This window comes from Glycine soja, chromosome 4 (assembly GCF_004193775.1).
Source record: "Glycine soja cultivar W05 chromosome 4, ASM419377v2, whole genome shotgun sequence".
Taxonomy (NCBI): Eukaryota; Viridiplantae; Streptophyta; class Magnoliopsida; order Fabales; family Fabaceae; genus Glycine; species Glycine soja.
The window spans coordinates 39,991,270-40,012,640 of record NC_041005.1 but is presented as its reverse complement, the minus strand read 5'-3'; the positions used below and the strand labels follow the sequence as shown (position 1 = coordinate 40,012,640).

The 21,371-nt window shown below is 34.0% G+C and overlaps 2 pseudogenes; both read left to right on the top strand.

Annotated features, from left to right (window-relative positions):
• The window catches only part of LOC114410799, a 40,187-nt pseudogene extending 25,769 nt beyond the window's left edge, over nucleotides 1–14,418 (top strand).
• Nucleotides 14,419–16,365: 1,947 nt separating this feature from the next.
• Nucleotides 16,366–17,900, top strand: LOC114408263 (annotated as a pseudogene).
• The last annotated feature ends 3,471 nt before the right edge of the window (nucleotides 17,901–21,371 follow it).

Genomic DNA, 21,371 nt, shown 5'->3' with positions numbered 1-21,371 from the left:
ATAGATTCAGTATTTGTTGTTGTGCTTGTTGTGTATTTACTTTTTCACCTGGGTGGGACATGGACAGATTATCATTGGGTTGCATATTTATTAAATTATAATCGATTATTGGTGTTTCTTCAGTCTAGATTTTTACTGAACCTTATTATTATTATTATTATTATTATTATTATTCAGGTCTACAATTCATGGAAGGAGACCAATTATTCAACGCAATGGTGTTATGAGAATTATATACAGGTATGGATCTTTGTCTAACAAAGTACAAACCCATTATTTGGTGCATCCATATTTAGTGAAAGTGCTAGAAGAAAGTAGTACACCCATCTGCATGGTTAAGCACAAAGTAGTTATAATTTAGAAATGTTAAACTATTTCTAAATTTAATTTTGGTTAATTTTGTTAGTTCATTTAGAAAGCATTTGAGTTTAATAATAATCTTGGAAAATTTTGGACAATCTGAAGACTGTAAAATTTATTATTACCATGAAAAAACACCTCCATCTTCTCCTTTATGACTGTGGAGATGTATGATGCTTATGTGGTAAATTTTTGTGGTTTTAGGTTGATAGCTAGCTTTGTGAAGTTGTACTTAGTAATTACTACTTGCCCTTTTCATTTTTTGATTTACTTTTTCCCTTTTGGCTTTCTTGAAGGATATCTTACCATTTCTTTTATTACTTTTTTTTATGTTATTCTATTGATAGTATTTGATTCATGAAAGACCAGTTTAGAACTTGTATGTGGGCTTATGACTATGCTGCCCATGTTTAGTTCCCCCACCATTTTGAATCACATATGAACTATTTCAACAATCATCTATCGGTGAAATGATAATGATTCATGGTTGTGAAATTTGATACTCTGGTCTTCTTTACTCTGTTAAAATGCTTTTGTTTGTTTACTCTGAAATTTGAACTATTTCAACAATCATGTCTTCTTTACTTTGTTAAAATTTATTCATCTTTTGTACATTCGTGTGTTGATTTCTACTGTAATATTCTAAATTTGTTTGTTATTTTGATGTTCAGGTAAGGAGTGTGAAACGAGCTAGGGATATCCGTGATCAACTGGCAGGTCTTTTAGAGAGGGTTGAGATTAAACTAACTTCAAATGATAATGATTTAGATGCCATCAAGAAATCCATTACATCTGGTAAACTTATAAAACTAACAATTTCTTGCAATGTAGATCTTTTTTAGTGCACCGAATCTAATTTTTAACTGCTGCAGGGTTTTTCCCACACTTTGCACGACTGCAAAAGAATGGATCATATTGAATGGTTAAACATTCACAGACTGTTCACATACATCCTAGTTCAGGGCTACCACAGGTACTTGTGTGGTATGTTGTTGATAACATTTGTTATTTTAATGGATTGCTCCCTTCCCTATTTCTTGTTAATATTAGAAGAATTGTGTTGTATTATTGAAATAAGCAATTCAAATAAATTGAACCAATTTTTTTTGTAAACAGCGTGACCTTGCCCACTCCTCAGAGTAAACAAGTGATCTTTGCTTTACCTTTGTCCTCATATAAAAATGCTTTACCTAGTGCATTTTTTATGCAATGAATAATGCATACAACATCCTATGACTATCACAAGAGGAATTTAGAAACTAACCCACTGCACTTACAACAAAGGTGATGCCTAGTCTGGTAAGAGTGAGATAGTAAAAGTTTGCCTTCTAGGAGTCGATACCTTCTCAAGTTTTCCAATGGCTTCTTGACCTAGAAGAAGCTTGACATTAGGATCATAGGGAGCTTCAGGAGAACAGACGAGCATATTGGTCTCGTCAAGAAGGTCCAATGCATACTTATTTTGAGTAATAGTAACACTGAAATGGAACTAGGCAACCTCAATTTCCAAGAAATATTTGAGAGGGTCCAAATCTTTGTTTGAAATTGACAATATGGATGGTTTTTTTAGGTGCTGGATGCCAACCTCATCATATCTAGCGATGACTATTACCAATATAGACAACAAATGTAATATGGCCTTCAGGAGAATGAATGAAGAAGATTGAGTGATCAGCCATGCCAATTGTGGCAAGGCAGAACTGTAATGTCACACCAGGCCTAAGGGGGATGTTTCAAACCATGAAGAGAATGGCACAAATAACAATTGAGGTGACAAGAAATAGGAGGGAGATAAATGGTCATGATTTAATTGATAACTACATTATGAGTATATTTTCGGGGTTAAATTATAGAAAAATTTGTAATTTTTCTCTCATAAATTTTCCTTTTTGAGCCAATAATTGTTAAATTACCATCATTTAAATTTTTGTGAAAAGAATATTAAAAGTGATGGATTTATGAAGCTTAGTAAAATAAACCCCAAAAAAGCAGGAATAATTAAGGAAAACAAGCTAATTGAGGAAACAAGGGCTAATTGAAGAAAGCAGGGCAAATTAAGAAAAAAAGATTAATTGATGAAAGCAAGATAATTGAGGAAAACAAGGTTAATAAAGGAAAGAAGAATAATCAAGGAAAGTAAGATTAATTAAGGAAAGTAAAGGCGGACTTAGTGCAAAAAATCCACTAATCTGCACCTATAAAAGATGAAGAGAAAAGAAGGAAAAGACACCGAAATTCCAACAGAATACAATTTCTTAGAGAAGGCAAATTCTAAAAGAAGGAGAAACAAGCAATGAGAGTCATTCCTTCCCCCCATTCCTTATCTTATCTTTTCCCCTTTTACTAAATATTCCACTCTTGCAATTGTAAAGTCTTCATGATAATGAGAGGTTAAACCCCTTTTGTTGGGTACTTGACAGCCAACTACTCTTGATATAATTTTTCTTCCTATCTATTTATAACATTACATTTGGATTATCCTTTCTTGTGCTTAATATTATTGCTTGTGGCTTGACCACCCGTTTGCATGGTAAGTTTTAGGGTTAGCGTTGGGAAACATTATTTTCTAATAGAACTGGGAAAGAGTATCTAAATAAAGTCATCACTAGGGATAAGTTGATATTTGTTTAGCTTGTTATACATCTTTATTCTTAATGCAATTTACTATTTTAGCTCTACAAAGGGATTTGGGAGAGAAAATAGATAAATTAGGCTCTTTCATGCGGGGGACCAAAGTTAGAGTATATTAGTAGATACAAGTGTAAATTGAAATAATTATAAATAGAGAAAAATCATTAACATTACATCAAGGAGTAGCTCTGGTAGGCTAAGTTCCCAATATTCTCATCTTTTGAATTTCCTTCTACAATAATATTGGATTTTCTCATCTTTTATGTAATTAATTAACTCATGTTTAATTCTTTTCTTGTTTGATCCATGGAAGATATTTTAAAGAGGTGGATTGAGCATCTTGAAAGCATACAATTAGGGGTCAGTCACCCACCACCGATAAATTGTGATTTTTGTGGAGGAGAGCATTTCAATAATAATTGTCATCTCTACTCCATGATAAATTCTTGGTCGATACAAGAGTTATACCCTTAGAATCAATATGAAGAAAAAAGACTTTCTAATACGGAGAATATGTTTATGCAATTCATGGAAACATCCCAAGCTAGATTTAAAGCCAATCAAAACTCAATTCAAAATCTGGAGATTGAGGATGGCAAGAGTTACTCCATGGAAAATTGTTGGTGGGAGAAAGAGTTACAACCTTACAATCAATATGAAGAAGAAAGAATTTCTAACCTTGATAATTTGTTGATGCAACTCATGGAAACATCAGAAGCTACTCAACACACAATTCAAAATCTAGAAATTCAAGTTGGTAAGCTAGCAAAACAAGTGGCTAAATTACCCTTGGTCACAAGGGAAGAAAGCTTTGTAGAGGTTGAAGCTTATGAGGAAAGTCTTGTAGAAGAGCATGATTCAAGAGAAAAAGACGAAGGAAAAGGTAAGGAGAGAACACAACAATAATGGGAGAAATGCTCACAAGTAAAAATTCAACAAGAAAGCATTCTCCAAGTCAATACTTCTCCTCATCAACTGATTGGCAAGGAAGAAAGGCTTGGAGAATGTGATAAATGTTTAAGTGTCATTCTCTCCTTGAACACCAACACTTCTCTTGCAATGGTATGGAAGGCATTTCCGGGATACATGATTTTCATGGAGTCTTTGACTAAGAAGCAAAAATTCAAGGAAGATGTGTTTTATGTGACATTCATGCCACCTTGAAGGCATTTGACTCGTCAAACTTGTGACGTTAAAGAAATGCTTACTGGGAGACAACTCAGGATTTCTTACTTTATTTTTTTTATTTATTTAATTACATTGTGTGTTTTTCTATTATTTCTTAGGATAGTTGTGTTCAATTTATTTCAATTATAATGTGTGCTTGCCTTAGCTCTAGGAGGTTAAGAAAACTGAAGGAATGTCTTGCATGAGTGAAGTGATAAGAAGTGACCAAATGCCTGTACAAGTTGTCTGGCCAAGAGTCTAGCCTCCTTCTGTAGGGGGGGTGATACCTCTGGTACTGGTAATGGTGATGTCGCGGAGACTAGAACTGATGATGATTACGTTGCAGACATCATTGCTGCACAAGAAGATTGAGATCCAGGGCCCATACAGGATTGAGGCCTATTTTGATCAGGATTTTTCTTTATTTTCTTTATCTATCTTTATTTATTTTGGTTTCATTTCCTTTTATTTTCATTTTAATTTCTTGCATTTAGGACAATTTAATTTCAGTAGTTTAAATTCAATCATTTAATATTTTTAATTTAGTTTGATGCATGATAGAGAAGTAGATACTTATTGATTGGTTACAACACATTTTGAGTGAACCGATTACATGAGTGAGACTAACTGCGTACTAATGAATATTTTTGTGAATGTTTGATTCTTGTGATAGCAGGTGTCAGTGTAAGTGATGGAGTGTGAACTAACAGTACAAGAGTGAAAAGGTTAGTATTTCTGACAGAAAATCATGGAACGAGAACCTTCATACTTCAATGAAAATCGGTAAGTTGTGTGAACTTTCAACTGTGAGAGAATGACTGGTTTTAATTTCCTGATTTAGCATGATTCTTCGATTTCTTAAAATGCATGTACGATGTGGAGATGATCAAGGCCTTGTTTGTTATTTTATTCAGCTACTTAGCCAAAAAGTCATCCTGTGAATTAATGCATCCCTTGCACCCTTTTTAAGCCTAATGTAAAATTTATGTCATTGGATCCCAAGCCCAAAATGTGATATTTACTAACTACCCTTTCTTAGGTTGTAGGAGAGTACTCATGGATCCAAACAAATTTGTCCTAAATTTGGGGGAATGTTTTTGGGTGATTTTCTATTGCAAGAAAACAAATATACAACACAAGTTAAATTGAGTTGCAAAATATGGTGTTACTCCAGCCCAGTATGAATGTTTTTACATTTGCAAAAAAAAAAGAAAAAAAGTTATGTTATTTTAAAGAATAAAAGTTGGAGTAAACCATCATCGAAGAAAATAAAGGTGCTGAAAAGAGTAGCAAAGCAATAAGGTTGGTGTAGTGAAAAATTCAAAGTTATGGTTTGTAAATAATTTGGGGGATTAAATGCTCTCCTAGATCCTAAGCTTTGAATCCTAGAAAAACCATGATTTCTTTGTTAGCCCAGCCATGTTACAAGCCTAATAAAGTCCTTAGTGATCCACATTCTGCATGTATTATAGCATTGACTGAGATAATGTGCAAAATTGGGAATTTTACATTTCAGTTGTTATAATTCAAACACTTTTACTGAGACACTTGTGGAATTGAGAGAAACACTAGCCTTGTGAGGACTGAAGTTGGTGATTATTCCTTGTGATCTGTCATTCTTGCTAACCATTTCATTTGAAGTACATCTTACTCTACTCCTTTCATGAACTTATGACAACTATGAACTTGAGAATTGGTCAATGAAGCTTTTTGGAATGTATGTAGTTATCTCATGAATTGTGATTGGTAAAATTTGAACTTTTTCCTTTTGCTTGAGGACAAGCAAAGATTTAAATTTGGGGGAGTTTGATAATTGTTAATTATGAGTATATTTTGGGGGTTAAATTATAGAGGAATTTGTAATTTTTTTCTCCTATTTTTTCCTTTTTGAGAAAATAATTGTTAAATTAACATCACTTAAGTTTTTGTGCAGCGAATATTAAAAGTGATAGATTTATGAAGCTTAGTGAGTAAAATAAAGCCCAGAAAAACAGGAATAATTAAGGAAATCAGAGCTAATTAAAGAAAGTAAGCAAATTGAGCAAAAAAAGGGCTAATTGAGGAAAGCATGGCTAGTTAAGGAAAGAAGAATAATTAAGGAAAGTAAAGGCGGGCTTAGTGCAAAAAGCCCACTAATCTGCACCTATAAAAGAAGAAGAGAGAAGAAGGAAAAGACACACAAAAATTCCAATAGAATACAATTCCTTATAGAAGGCAAAGGCTAGAAGAAGGAGAAGCAAGTAATGGTAGCCATTCCTTCCTGTCATTCCCTTTCTTATCTTGTCTCCCTTTACTAAATATTCCACTCTTGCAATTGTAAAGTCTCCATGATAATGAGAGGCTAAACCCCCTTTGTGGGGAACTTGGCAGCCAACTATTCTTGATATAATTTTTTTTCCTATCTATTTATAACATTACATTTGGATTATCCTTTCTTGTGCTTAATATTATTACTTTTGGCTTAATCACCCATTTGCATGGTAAGTTTTAGGGGTAGCGTTGGGAAACGTTATTTTCTAATAGAACCGGGAAAGAATATCTAAATAAAGTCATCATTAGGGATAGGTTGATATTTGTTTAGCCTATTATACATCTTTATTCTTAATGCAATTTACTATTTTAGCTCTACAAAGGGATTTGGAAGAGAAAATAGATAAATTAGGCTCTTTCATGCGGGGGACCAAAGTTAGAGTATATTAGTAGATACAAGTGTAAATTGAAATAATTATAAATAGAGAAAAATCATTAACATTACATCAAGGAGTAGCTCTGGTAGGCTAAGTTCCCAACATTCTCATCTTTTGAATTTCCTTCTACAATAATATTGGATTTTCTCATCTTTTATGTAATTAATTAATTCATGTTTAATTCTTTTCTTGTTTGATTTAATTTTCTATCAATTTAAATTACTATTTTTCTATAACTTTTTCAAATCTTTTTCTTAATCAAATATTTATCTACCTAAGTTCAAACAAAGTTTTTGTGAATACGATACTCAGACTTTCGTTTTAACTTTACTACTTGGGATGAATTGGTGCACTTGCCAATCCATCAACATTAATACAAGCATATAGAGGTGTTAAATATATGATTTGATGTGATTGAATGTAAATAGGGAATTTGGGTATATCTGTATATATATGTAGGGATTTCATTATCATTTGTCTCCTTAATTATCTTGTACCTATGATTATAAATAAATCAGTGTGCGTAAGATAACAACACAACTTCTGTAAACACTTCAATATGGTATTAGTAGATTATGGTTCTTCAATCCCTTCCCCTTCGTACATGTAGCTTCGCAAAAAACAGTGCCTGCACTCTCTACTACTATTTGACAGCAACAGTGTCTCCCTTTTTCCGACATGCAACCTTCGATCACCATCACCCTTCTCCGGTGACCATAACCATGTCCGGCGCGCTGCCATATGTCGTTGCACGAGCTCCCACGCGCACCACTTTTCCGATGTGTGACACATCGCCGGTGACACCCACTCATCAACGAGACCAACCTCAACCTCCTCCATCTCAGGCAATCTGCACAAGCCCTTTGTTTGGCTATTTTATTTATTTTTTCTTTTAATGGATTCTTTGGGTACTATGGACACTGTCTTTGCCATGACGTTTACCCCTGCCCCACTTATTCCTGGTTAGAAATTAATCAGATCTGCTAATTATACTACCTGGGCAGCCATTGTCCAGCTTTGGTTTCACGGTCAAGGACGTGCCGACCACTTGACCACTAAGGCTACGTACATTCCTGATAAAGACCAAGCCTGTTGGTGAAAATTGATGCCTTTTTGTGTAGCGTCCTTTGGTTCTCTTTTGATCTGAATCTTCAACTTTCATACCAGGTATTTGACACGTGTTATGAGGTTTGGAGCAAAGCTAATAAGGTCTACTCCAATGATGTTCATTGTCTCCACTATGTGATAACCACTATGTTGTCCACCAAACTCTAGAATATGGATATGTAGGCGTATTTTAGTAAGCTTGACCATTTGATTGTTGATTATAACAATTTAATGCCTTTCACTTTTGATGTAGAGACCTTTTAGTGGCAACGTAACCGATACTTTATGGTTCTAGTTCTTGCTGATCTCCCACATGAACTTGATTTGTTGCATAACTAGATTCTATCGGCCCATACTGTTTGAACTTATGACATGGTTAGTGAATCGTTTTGTGTATCTCCACTTTGCATGCTTTTGGTCATTCTTCCATCTTTGCCACTTCTGTGAATTCCTCCGCCCTTGTCTTACACTCATCATATGGCGGAGGGCATGATGGAAGAATCGTTGCAATTATTGTTAGATTTATAGTCATTGAAGCCAATTACCGCAACAAAGCCCGAGACCAATCAAAATCGGCAAACATTGTCCAGGTAACTAATCCTGCCCCCCCCCCCTAAGGATGTCACTATCTCTACCACTGAGTATTATGATTTCCTTCAGTTTCGAGCAGCCCAACAATTAGCCTTACTTGTTACTTCTGTACCTCACTCTAATAATCCTATAGCGTTTGTTTCCTAGTCATCCTCTCTTGGACCTTGGATACTTGACTCCGATGCCTCTGATCATATAACTCATAAACAATCTTTTTTCTCTTAATTTTCGTTATCAAATTCTTTGCCTTCTGTTACTCTCATAGATGGCATTGCAAAAACCCAGCCACTTCCTAACTTCCCTTTGAATTCTATCTTGTTTGTTCTTGATTATCCTTTCAATTTGATTTCCATTAGCAAACTCACTCACTCCCTTAATGTTTGTCTTGTTTGTTAATAATTTTGTTCTTGTTCAAGATCGGCGTACCGGGAGGACGATTGGAGCAGGACATGAGTCTAAGGTCATCTTTAACCATTGCTTCTGTTGATCTTGCCCATCAGTGTGTTGATCATCCCAGCTTTGAAAAGTTGTGTCTTTTAGTTCCTAGTCTCTCTACACTTAAGTCGTTACAGTGTGAGTTGTGTTAGTTAGGAAAACATGTTCGTAATTCATATAATCGTCGAGTCAATAAATGTGTTGTGTCACCATTTGCTTTAGTTCACTACAATATTTGGGGGCCTAGTTGAGTATGATCAACTTTAGGATGTTATTATTTTGTTACTTTTATTGATAACTTTTTTCGTTGTTCTTAGGTCTTATTAATGAAAAACTGTTATGATGTCATCTCTGTCTTTCAAAGTTTTTCACATGAAATTACTAATAAATTTGGGACATCTATTAAAATTTTACACACTAATAATGCCAGAAAATATTTGTCTGTCCAATTTGTCTTTTCTAGCATTGCAAGGAATTCTCCATCCAAATTCTTGTGCTCAACCACAACAAATTGGTGTTGTAGAACGGAAAAAGCATCACCTAGTTGAAACAACTTGCACCCTTATAATTGCATGTTACTTAATCAATTGCATGCCCTTATCCATCCTCAACAATCAAACCATGTACTTTTTTTTGTACCCACAACAGAACCTCTATTCTATTCCTCTTTGTGTCTTCAGTTGTACTTGTTTTGTCCATGATCTTTCCCCAAGTAAAGATAAACTTTCTGCCAAGTCTCTTAATTGTGTTTTTCTTGGTTACTCTTGCCTATAGAAAGGATACCATTGCTTTTGTCCGCAACTTCAACGGTATCTTGTTTTTGTTGATGTCACTTTCTTTGAGTCTACTCCATTCTTCTTTGAGACCCTTGTCAGTCATGCACAGCTGGTTGATCAGCCTGTTGTTCCCACTCTGGCCATTGTTGTTGCTCCACCATTATTAATTGTTTATCGATGAAGGCCATAACATCCACTGGTGGTTCCACATACTGATCCCCTAGCATCATCACCTGCTCCAACTGACCCTCCAACAATGCCTCTTGCACTTTAACTTCCCATTTCCCTATGCAAAGGTATTTGGTCCACTCATAATTCTAACCCTTTATATGCTCGTACTCTTCATTGTCACTGATTACCTCCTTCCTATTTCTCTTTTATCTCCTCTTTGGTATCTATTCATATGTCTACAGGTGAAGCTATGGCTGATCCACACTAGTGACAGGCGATGTTGGATGAAATGACTGCTTTACAAACCAGTGGCACATGGGAGTTGGTTCCTTTACCTCCAGAAAAGACTATTGTTGGTTGTCATTGTGAAGGTTGCATCGGATGGTAGTATTGATTGATTCAAAGCTTGTTTGGTGGCTAAGGGCTATACTTAGATCTATGCTCTTATGAGAGTATATTGTATACAGGATCAATCTCAACTGCATCCTAAAGATAGAAAAAGGGAGTCTAAAATTAATAAAGGAGTCTATAGTTGTAACTATGACAACTATAATTAGTCTTATAACTTTCACTAGGACAACCATGTATATAACCACTTCTAAGTGGCTTTTTCTAACTACCTAATGATAGAAATCATTTTTCATTTTTGAAATATCTCAATAGGCCTTGACTATGGGGATACCTTTTCCCTTATGGCCAAGATTACTTTTGTTCATTTGTTTCTTGCTATGGTTGTTATTTGTCATTGTCCACTTCATCAATTGGGTATTAAAAATGTCTTCCTACATGGTGAGCTGCAAGAAGAGGTTTACATGGATTGACCCCTATGTTTTACTAGTTCTGGTGGACCTCATCTTATTTGTTGCCTTCGACGCTCCCTCTATGGCTTGAAGTAGTCTCCCCACGCCTTGTTTGGCCATTTCAACTCGGCCTTAACTCAGTTTGGTATGACCCGTTGTGAAGCTGACCACTTTGTTTTCTTCCTTGATTCTTCATCTGGCCTGTGCATTTATTTGGTGATCTATGTTGATGATATTGGCATTACTGGTGATGACTCTGATTGTATCCATTGACTCAAATCTCACCTTCAGAGTCAATTTCAAATGAAGGATCTTGATCCGCTCAAATATTTCTTGGGCATTGAGGTTGCTCAATCCACTTCGTGTATTGCCATTTCCCAGAGGAAATACGTTCTAGGCATTCTCATTGAGACTGGTATGCTTAACTGTTGTCCATGTGACACTGCCATGGATTCCAACATCAAACTTCTTCTGGGTTTGGGGGAATCACTAGAAGACCTGGAAAAATATCACAGACTTGTTGGTGGACTCAATTACCTCATTGTCACCAGGTCAAACATCACATTTGCCATAAGTGTGGTAAGCCAATTCCTCAATGCCTCTTGTGATAGTCATTGGCATGTTGTCATGTGCATCCTTCAATATATCAAGAATGCATCAGGTTGCAGACTATTATATGAGGAAAAGGTAATTCCAAAATTATCTGTTATCTTGATGCTTATTGGGCAGGATCACCATCAAGTAGGAGATCTACCTCTGGTTTTTGTGTTCTTATTGGAGGTAACTTAATTTTATGGAGAAGCAAGAAACAAAATACAATTGTTAGATCTAGTGCGGAAGCAAAATATTGTGCCTTGGCAGCAGTTGTAAGTGAAATTACGTGGCTATGACAACTTCTCCGGCAGCTCCAATTTGGAGACACCTATGGCAATAAGCTTATTTGTGATAATCAAACCACTCTTCACATTGCATCCAATCTAGTCTTCCATGAACAAATTAGACACAGAGATAAATTGTCATTTTGTGAGAGAGAAATTACGCTAAGGAGAAATCACCATTGACTTTGTCAACTTTAGTGACCAATTGGTGGATGTGTTCACTAAATCTCTTAAGCAGTCTCGCATTGATTATATTTGTAATAAGCTTGGTGCATATAACATATATGCTCCAACTTGAGGGGGAATTTTAAATATATTATTTGGTATGATTGAATGTAAATAGGGATTTTGGGTATATCTATACAGATATGTAGGAATTTCATTATCCTTTGTTTCCTTAATTATCTTGTACCTATTATTATAAATGAATCAGTGTGTGCATGATAACAACATAACTTTTATAAACACTTCAATAAGAGGATTAGGATTGAGAGGACCAAATACCTCTACATAACGGGATGGGAAGCTCAAGTGCAAGCGATGTACTTGGATAGTTGATTGGGGCAGGAGATGAATATAAAGGATTGGATGAAGGAGGAGGCGTGGGTTTGGGTCAAGATTGTTACTAGTATGTGGTCAAAGGAGGTGAAGTGCGAACAAAGAATTAATGATTGAAGTTGGTGCAACAAAGGGAATAAAGGAGACAATCGGGGGTGGGAGTTTTTTGGGCAAAGTAGCATTGTTTTTAGCTAAAGGAGAAGGGGCTTGTTCAAAGGAGAGAAGAAAGAGCTAGTTTCAAACCTTCTGTAGGCGTGAGTAGCCAAGAAAAACATATTTGAAAGAGTGATACCATTTAGGTAATCGATTACTTTGAAAGAATGCTCTCAAGTTATTGACTAATGGTCAATGATAATCAAATACTCGAGGTAGCCTAACATTAGTTGATGAGTAATCTATTACTTAGAGATTACTAGTTATATAGCCCAAATGGAATCTATACAAAGTTTTAAATTTTGAAGAAAATCTTCCAACATAATTTTGATATCAAAGTCAAACATAATAATGTTAGGAAGTTTGACATCACTTGCCTGAGTTCTCGAGGTGCAACTTATATAGCTATTGGGAAACTTTACTTGATGTCAATTGGTTTTAAGATGGATAACATGTATAGCTCATCTTGGTTCTCACCTATTATAGTAGGCTCTCCTGTTCTGACAGGCATCTATGGAGGGGGGAATTTGGAAGTCTCAAATCGCTTGCCTCAATTCTTAGGACACAACTTATATATCTGTTGGACAACTTCACTTAATGCCAATTGGTTTTAAGATGGAATCTAACAAATCATGCCAAAGCCATTATCAATTTAAGAGATATAATTAAAATCACTTAAGACTTGATAATCCCTAGGACTCTCAATATTTATTGATAAAAAGGAAATACAAATTACGTCCAAATGAAAATTCTAACCTAGGAGTCAAATCATCAAAATATAAGAATTTGCAAATGCGGATGCTCTATGGAGAGTCTTCATCATCTAGAGGAACAACTTGAATAGAATGATATTTAGTGCCATGGAGTTGAATATCTTCATCACTTCCTGTAATATTGATGTAATATTAACCTAGTTTTGCGATTATAACCTGTAACTATTATTTTTATTAAGTATGATATGTGGCCGATTTGAGGCACTTTGAAAATAGAATTAATCAACTTTATGTTGTATTAATGTGCATTAACACTTATTGTGAAGTTGGGACTGCTATTGGTCTTGTAAAAGAAATCTAGTTGTTTCTCTCATTTGATTGTTTTCTCTTTGTTTACCTTTCATAGGTTCTTCCCAGATGGGTTGCATACCATGAACTAGTACTCACAACCAAGGAATATATGAGACAGGTAGTCATAATTGTTAACCAATTCAAATATTTTATGACTTATTTCAATGGATATGTCATTAGCTGAAATCACATACTCAAATTGCAGGTGACGGAGTTAAAGCCAGAGTGGTTGGTGGAGATAGCCCCCCACAATTACCAGCTTAAGGATGTTGAAGACTGTATGATCTCTCCTCTCTCTCTTTATCTTTATATTGCCACTATATTTTTGCAAGGAGTTAACAACATTTCCCTTTGAGCTTTATAGATAATCGACCTTTTTAATCAAGTTTTGTTTATAATAAATATCATAAAGAATCAGTTTGTAGATTGCTTGCGAGCAAGGTTCTTGTCATTAGTTTGTGGAGTATAATTCCTCATTTTTTAATATAGCCTATTCTAATTTATAAGATGCAATGCTTTTAATTATCTTTAGGTCGTTTAGTGTATCTACTGTAGTATCTCCCTTTTCATTTAACACTTTATAAGATATTAGGAAGATTAATAGGAGAATATTACAAGAGAATATAATGTTACTCTTTTGATTTAACCTATCTAGTGTAACTTAATGGATAGTTAATTAGATCATTTGTTACGTATCCCTTGTTTTATAATTGGACTGCTTGCAAAGATATACTACTCACTATTCGTAAGAATTATTGTTATACCACGAGTTAATTCATTGAACATTTAAATAAATTCAAATTTAATCTATAAGTGGGAAAAAAGTAATTTTAATGAACTTGTAAAGTGAGTTAGGGAAGATATTTTGGTCAATCAGTGTATAACATATTAATCAATTTTGAATATGTTGATTGTTGTAACAAAAATAATTTGTTGATTAATTCCATAAACTTTTATTCTCTTTAGCTATTTAGTTGTTGAATTAAATTGTGGCAGCATATTCGAAGAAAATGTCTCGTGGAGCAGGACGTGCATCGTAGGACAAATAATTGCATCTTTACTCATGCTTTGGGAGAAGGAAACACTACTAAAAAAATGATTTTTTACCACATACGTTCTAAGATAGTTTCCATAAAATTGTCTTAGAATGTGAGACGGTGACAATTTTGTAACTAACAAGAGATGTACGACGACAGTTTTTGGAAAACCGTCTTAGATATTGAGTGTTCAAAGATGGTTTTATTATAACCGTCTTAAAAATCAAGTATTCAAAAATGGTTTTGTTAAAATCATCTTTGAAATTAACATCCTCGTTCAGTTTATATCCTCAACCTGTCATTCATTCTACATGTCCTTCTCCTCATACCCCCTTTATTTGTGCCTTAGCCTCACTCAAAAGATCTCCTTCCACGAGGAACACCGTTTTCGTTTCCGTCTTCTCCTTCCACCTGCGACAGCGACGAAGACAAGCTCCTCCAGAGCGGTAGTGAGATGTCAACGCTCCTATTTCCTAAACCTCAGGTAGGTTATTGTTGTTCGTGGTCTCATTTTTTGCCTTTTTTGTCTCTTTCTTTCAATCTCAAATCGCAACTATGATCCTTTGTACATCTCAATCTTATTCTTCACTTCACTTCATCGATTTTTTTATTCTCTCTCTCAATAATGGAAGCACACTTTCAATCTATATATGTAAGTTCTTCATTTTTCTCATTTTCTCTCTTTGCACTAAGTAATTTGTAATAATATTCGGTTCTGGCTTTTGAGGTCACTGTTTCTTTCTGCAATTGCTGCATTGGCATCTTGGGACCATTTTTTTTTCTTTACCGCTACTTTTTCACTAGTTTCATTGTTGTATTGTACTCTTCCTTGTGCTAGATCTGAAGCTAGAACCTTCCCCTTTTGGTTCTAGTTTATGCCTTACTTGATTTGGTTGCTCTTAACCCTTTTCACAAATAAAAAACACTTGCAAGTTCCGTTCTTTCAGTTTTATTGTGATTATTATTATTATTGCAAGACATATGTATCCACAAACCTTATGATAGTGCACACATGTCTTAGCATATATACCAGTGCAGGTTCTTCTGTTTGTTGAGAAGACTCATGTATCCTAATTATCTCTTTTGCTCTTTATTTTAAGTTTTAACAATTCTTACATCAGGGGAAAATGTGTAAAACAAATTATGTTTGATAAGTAGTTGTTATGAAGGCTACATACATAAGTTCTCTACAAGTCCATTATTTCATTACTTCTATAGTTTGGTTTCTCTCTAAGACCTAATTTCAATTATTTCACTTGTAATCATTTAGTGCTTTGGAGGAAAATTATCATCTTTTAGGATCTTTTCCACTTGTTCTCATGAAAGAGAAGATGGAATTTACTTGAAAGTTGAAACTTGGCCTAAATTTGTTTAGTATTCTTTTATCGGGAAGATTAAAAAAAAGAACATTTCTACATTTCTACATGTTGAAGAAAAAGTTATTTACATGAGTAAAATATATAGTTTTTTATGTCATTTCTTTGATGTCAATGGTGTTTATGACTGTGTCTTCATTCACTGAGCCTAATGTTGTATGCTTCTTTTTGGGAGGGGACAAGGTGGACGCATAAGGGGTTCTTATGAGAGACATTTTTCACTGTTTAGTTACCAATCTTTATGGTGTGTGAGCATAATTTTGATGTTATGCAGAAGATTGGAAATGATTAAAGTGATTGTAGGTTTGTCCAACATGTTATAACATTTCAGAGTTGGTTGGAATGTTAAGTTCAGTTCTTTTTTTAGGTGGACTAGTGTAAATTTTGTAGGCCTAGGAATGACGATGCTTCAATTGGTTCATTGTTCCTATAATGTTGATGACTGTCAAAACTCAAAAGCTAGTGTTTTATGCTTATAGTTATCTTTTCAAATAAGAAATGGATTTTTATTTTTTAATTATTGGGTGGTTCATAATTTAGATTGTAGACTATTGTTATTATTATTATGGAATTCTTCTGTTCTCATGGACTAATGTCAGACTCAACCTACAACATGTTCACCAGAGTATGTAATTATTCTAGGTACGTGAGTGAGTACTATAAGGACTTGGTTTCGCCTCTTTTTTCAAAGGTTATGAGTCAAGTGAATAGAGAAACCCGTAAATTTATGCACAAATATGATGTCACACTTGATGTTTGTATTTCCTTAGTGCTATCACAATCCAAAGTTATTTGTCCTCAATCCCAAGTGAGTCTTCTCTTTTGGACTTACCCTTCTCATGCTTCTCCAATTTTCATCACATTACTTTCATAAACTAATTTACTTCAGATCAGTCTCAAGTTTGGCTTGTTAATTAAAATTCTTGCCTTATATCATGGCATGACAGGAAGAAAATGAGAGCATAGATGTGTGTAAAGATGACAAGGTTACAAACTACTTAAACTGGAGAGATGTACAAGAAAAACTTCATGCAAAGCTCGTTGGCGTTCGCAAGTGGGATGTTTGCAGCAAGTAATTCCTTCATAAATGCCTTGTAGTTTGCCTTTTCTAAGTTAGTCTTGAAAAATGAAAATTAAGAGATCAAAAGTCTTAATCAACTTAGCTTGTCTATGCTTATTGTAGTTTAACTAAACAATGTTATCACTGACATGCATTTGTAGGTAACAACATACTGGATTATGATATGCTCAACCTAGAAGTGCCTACACTACTTGTTGTTGGATCCCTGATAAAATTTGGAGTTAAGGTCTTAATTTACAAGTAACTCTAACAAAAAAAAAAAACCTTTTCTTCTCCTTTTGATTTATTTGGTCACTTGAACTTTAAGGCTCATACATATGAGGGCTAGTTAACATAACCATGCGCATTGTTCTTGCTATAGTGGAAATCAAGATTTTGTAATTCCACTAACTGGAAGTCGTACCATAGCTTAGAAGTTGGAAACAAAATTAGGACTAAATTCAACAGTCCCTTACAGAGTATGATTTGAAGGCCAATAGGTATGTATATTAATTACCGAGGTAGCTTTTGGCACCATTCTTTTTTTTATTTGGTTTCTTTTCTCCTTAATATCCAAATAGTTTCTATGGAGTTATGATTTTTTAGCTTATTCTTAATTTAAAAAGGCTACTCCTATTTTTTGGTTTCTTTTCTCCTTAATATCCAAATAGTTTCCATGGTTTATAAGAGGTCAGAAGCCTTCATTGGAATCATTAGTGACTATATCTTTTGTCCATTATTAGTTAATGTGTAGATTTTTTTTTTCTCTGAACCATATTATGATTGCATTCACAACAATAGTAGAAAGCAATTTCTTTGCAAGTAGCACCCTTTTTTTTAACATAATCCAAATTATATGTATTATACATTAGAAACTAATCCTAGTTAATGAAACTTAGGTTGGTGGATGGACTCAAGGATATAGCAATATCCTCTCATTTACTACTCTTAGAGGTGCCTCATATGAAGCCCCTTTCTCACAACCTGAAAGATCACTTGTGTTATTCAAGTCATTCTTGGAAGGTGGGCCTTTACCTGATGCATTTTGACACACCCTTTGTGTTTTCATATTTAGTTTAGACTGTAAGTAAGCATTATCCTTAAAATAACATATCATTAGCATAAGAAAGTATTAACTATGCAAAATTCCAAAAGAAGAGTTGGAAAAATCATTTATTTTTTCTTTTGGGTTTTCAACCTTTGTATGTGAGTTTTTGTGTGCTTGGTTGTTCTTGACCTGTCAAATGCAATGGACCCTTGGGTTTAAGAGATTCTATAAAAATGTTGTAAGAGAATACTGTTATTTAATTTCTTCTTCTTATGCACAAATCTTTTGTACAAACATAATTTCTCTTTTTTAAAATGAGTTTTCATTAAAGGAACAACAATTATACATGATGACTTTGAACCGCTATAGGTGAAATTTGTAATTTATTTCTAATCAAGTCCTTGTTGGTGTAAGATGTTTAATTTTTTAATGATAATATTTTTATTATTTTAATTTTTTTTTAAAAAATATTCTAAGACGGTTCTTAAAAAAATCATCTTAGAAGGGTACCTTCTAAGACAATTTTCTCAAAACCATCTTAGAATCCTCAAATTTTTTAACTTTTTTTTTCTTTTTTAAAAAAGACATTCTAAGATGGTTTTCTAAAAAACCGTCATAGAAAGTAGACTTTCTAAGACGGTTTTTAAGAGAACCGTCTTAGAATCCTCACTAATTTTTCATTTTTTAAATGATTCTAAGACAATTCTTTCAAAAAATGTATTAGAAAGTATATTTTCTAAGACAGTTTTTAGCTGCTAAGATGGTCCTCACATAAAAATCATATTAGAAGAGTATCATTGTAAGACGGTTCTTTTAAGAATCGCCTTAGAATGTGTACTTTTTAAAACGATTTTTAGCTAATAACCGTCTTAGAAGGATATTTTTTACTAAGAAGGTTTTCTATGGAACTATCGTTGAAAGAACTTTCAATGACGTTAGCTTCAAAGACTATTCAAAATCGTCTTTCAATGTACATTACAATCGTCGTAGAAGATCTTTTTACCAATATTGAAGTACTTTTATGAAGTGAAGTAATTTTGGAGGGAAAAAATGTCACTTTGTTTTTATTAAAAAAAAGTGTCACTTTGTTGTATCTTGTGGAAATTAGCCTAGACTCTAGTAACCCTCACATGCTATAGTAACTCTCCCTTGGTGACTGGTGACTGCACTTACCTACAAGTTGTGTAATGTAAGTTTCAGTTTCATATTTTTTTGTAAAAAATGCCATCTACAATTCAATTTTGTTAGTATTGCTAGTTTAATTGTATAAATTTCTTACGGGCATTGGTTTTAATGCATAAATATCCAGAGCGGCATGTATTTACTTCTGATGATTGTAAAAATTCAATTGATCTAGCAAATGCATTTTCAATAGGAAAATGCTACTTCTGAAAGTTAGAGTTTGAAAAAACTTTCGAACCATTAAGAGTGTGACACTTGCCACTGACTTTTATAAATTATTCATTCAATTTAATATTTTAAAACTTAAGGTCTTTACTCGTTTACACTCACGTGAGTAACTCGACAACGAGGGCCTTCACGATGATTTGGAGTATGGCATGGATCTGGGAGGTGTGATCGTGCACTGCCCTTGACATGGATGCACGTGTTGATGTCGGAGTAGCTGTGGTGATCAAGGAGGAGGATGGGCTTGAAGCGGAGTATCTTTTGGCTCCACCAGCTTGAACAGTTCAAATATCTAGAGCCTAGCTCCCTCTCCTTTTTTTTTGTCCCATTTTATATCAAGTTTTTTAAATGCGAAATTCCAAATAGATTCTAAAGGGGGTGTGAAAGTTGTAGACTTGTGGCTCATCAAGCACAAAATCTGAAGATCATATGTCACAATGTGTGCATTTAATTCGTTTGCAATAACCAGTTATTGATCTTGAAGTATGGTGGCTCCACCGCTCCAATGATTCAAAACAATGTCACAAAAATTAGTGGAACGGACGCAAAACACCCTTAGAGGGAGATAGAATCTGAAATAACATATTGTTGAACATTTGCAATCTCTGCAGATTGCATTTTTTTTTAATCAATTAGAGAAGAATCAAAGAGAAGATGGAGAGACAATACTCATAAGAAAAGAAAAAAGACCAGAAGGTGAGAGAGAGTGTATTGAAAGAAAGGGCTATAAATTTGAGGTTTTTTTTACTGTTGTACACTCTCTCTCTCATCAAAATTCTCAAAGTACACTACTTTGAGAATTATTTCTCAAAGTGCACTACTTTTGCTTCTTTTACGGGAGTCGGGTTTGGCCACCCCGACTTCCCTTCGTGTTCCTTTGCTTTTTTTTTTTAATTAAAATATTTTAAAAATTAAATATTATATTATATAAAAATATTTTTAATTACTTTTAAAATTATTTAATTACTATTTTTTTTAATATTGATCAAATTAATTTTTTTATTAACAAAATGATATTATAGAATTTAATTATTTTTTTACATTATTTAATTTATTTAAGATATTTATGGTTGAATATTTGTTTTAAAATATGAATTTTTTATAATAATATATTTATTTTAGTAAAAATTTAAATATTAAATTTAATTATTTTACTAAATACAATTAGTTTTTTATGTCATTAGATTTAATTAAAAATGATAAAACTAAAGCTTTTAACAATTTATTTATAGAAGAATATTATACTACATTATCAATAAAATATTTAAACAATGACATTTGGCTAAAGAAAAACTTAAGATGGGGATATATTAGGACAATTGTTTCTGCTATGACCATGTTGCCGACAAAGTCCATATTTTTTTCTACTTGGTCGTTCATTTTCGTCTTCGTCCATCTCAGTAGGAATGCGAGTTGAAACGGGACAACCCTTTGCAGTCCTCTTTCTCCTTGGATCAGGACCCCACTGATCTACTTCATATTCTTGCCACATTGATTCGTGTGACAATAAACCAAAGGAGTTGTCGTACATGTGCAAAATGTGTTGTAAAGTGAATAACATTGGCACATAGGTCATGGGATCAACATTGACAGATTTACAGGCAACCATGACGTGGGAACACGGTAAGTGTTTAGCTTGATATTCACCATAATCACACTTTTGGGATTGTAACATTACTCTAAACCTTTCAGGTGGTCTAGGTGTTTCAAGTGGGGATTGAGTCTCTGTTATAATAAAAGTGTGATTGTGTCTGTCGAATTCATTTACAATGTGTGTATTAGATTCTTGTTGACTACTATTCATTGCATCAAAGAAGACTTCAAAATACTGTGAGCCAGATTTGATCATTGCCTGAGTTTGCCGACCTCTATTAGCAAAGAGTTGTGCGGTCTTGAAATACGTCTCCTCAACCAACGATGACACCAGAAAATGTCTTGTGTTTTTGAACATGGAATTAACAGACTCCGACAAATTGGTAGTCATATATCCCCAATGTTTCCCCTCATCAAAGCATTGTACCCATTTTTGTTTGGGTAATTGATCAAGCCATTCAGCTGCACTTGG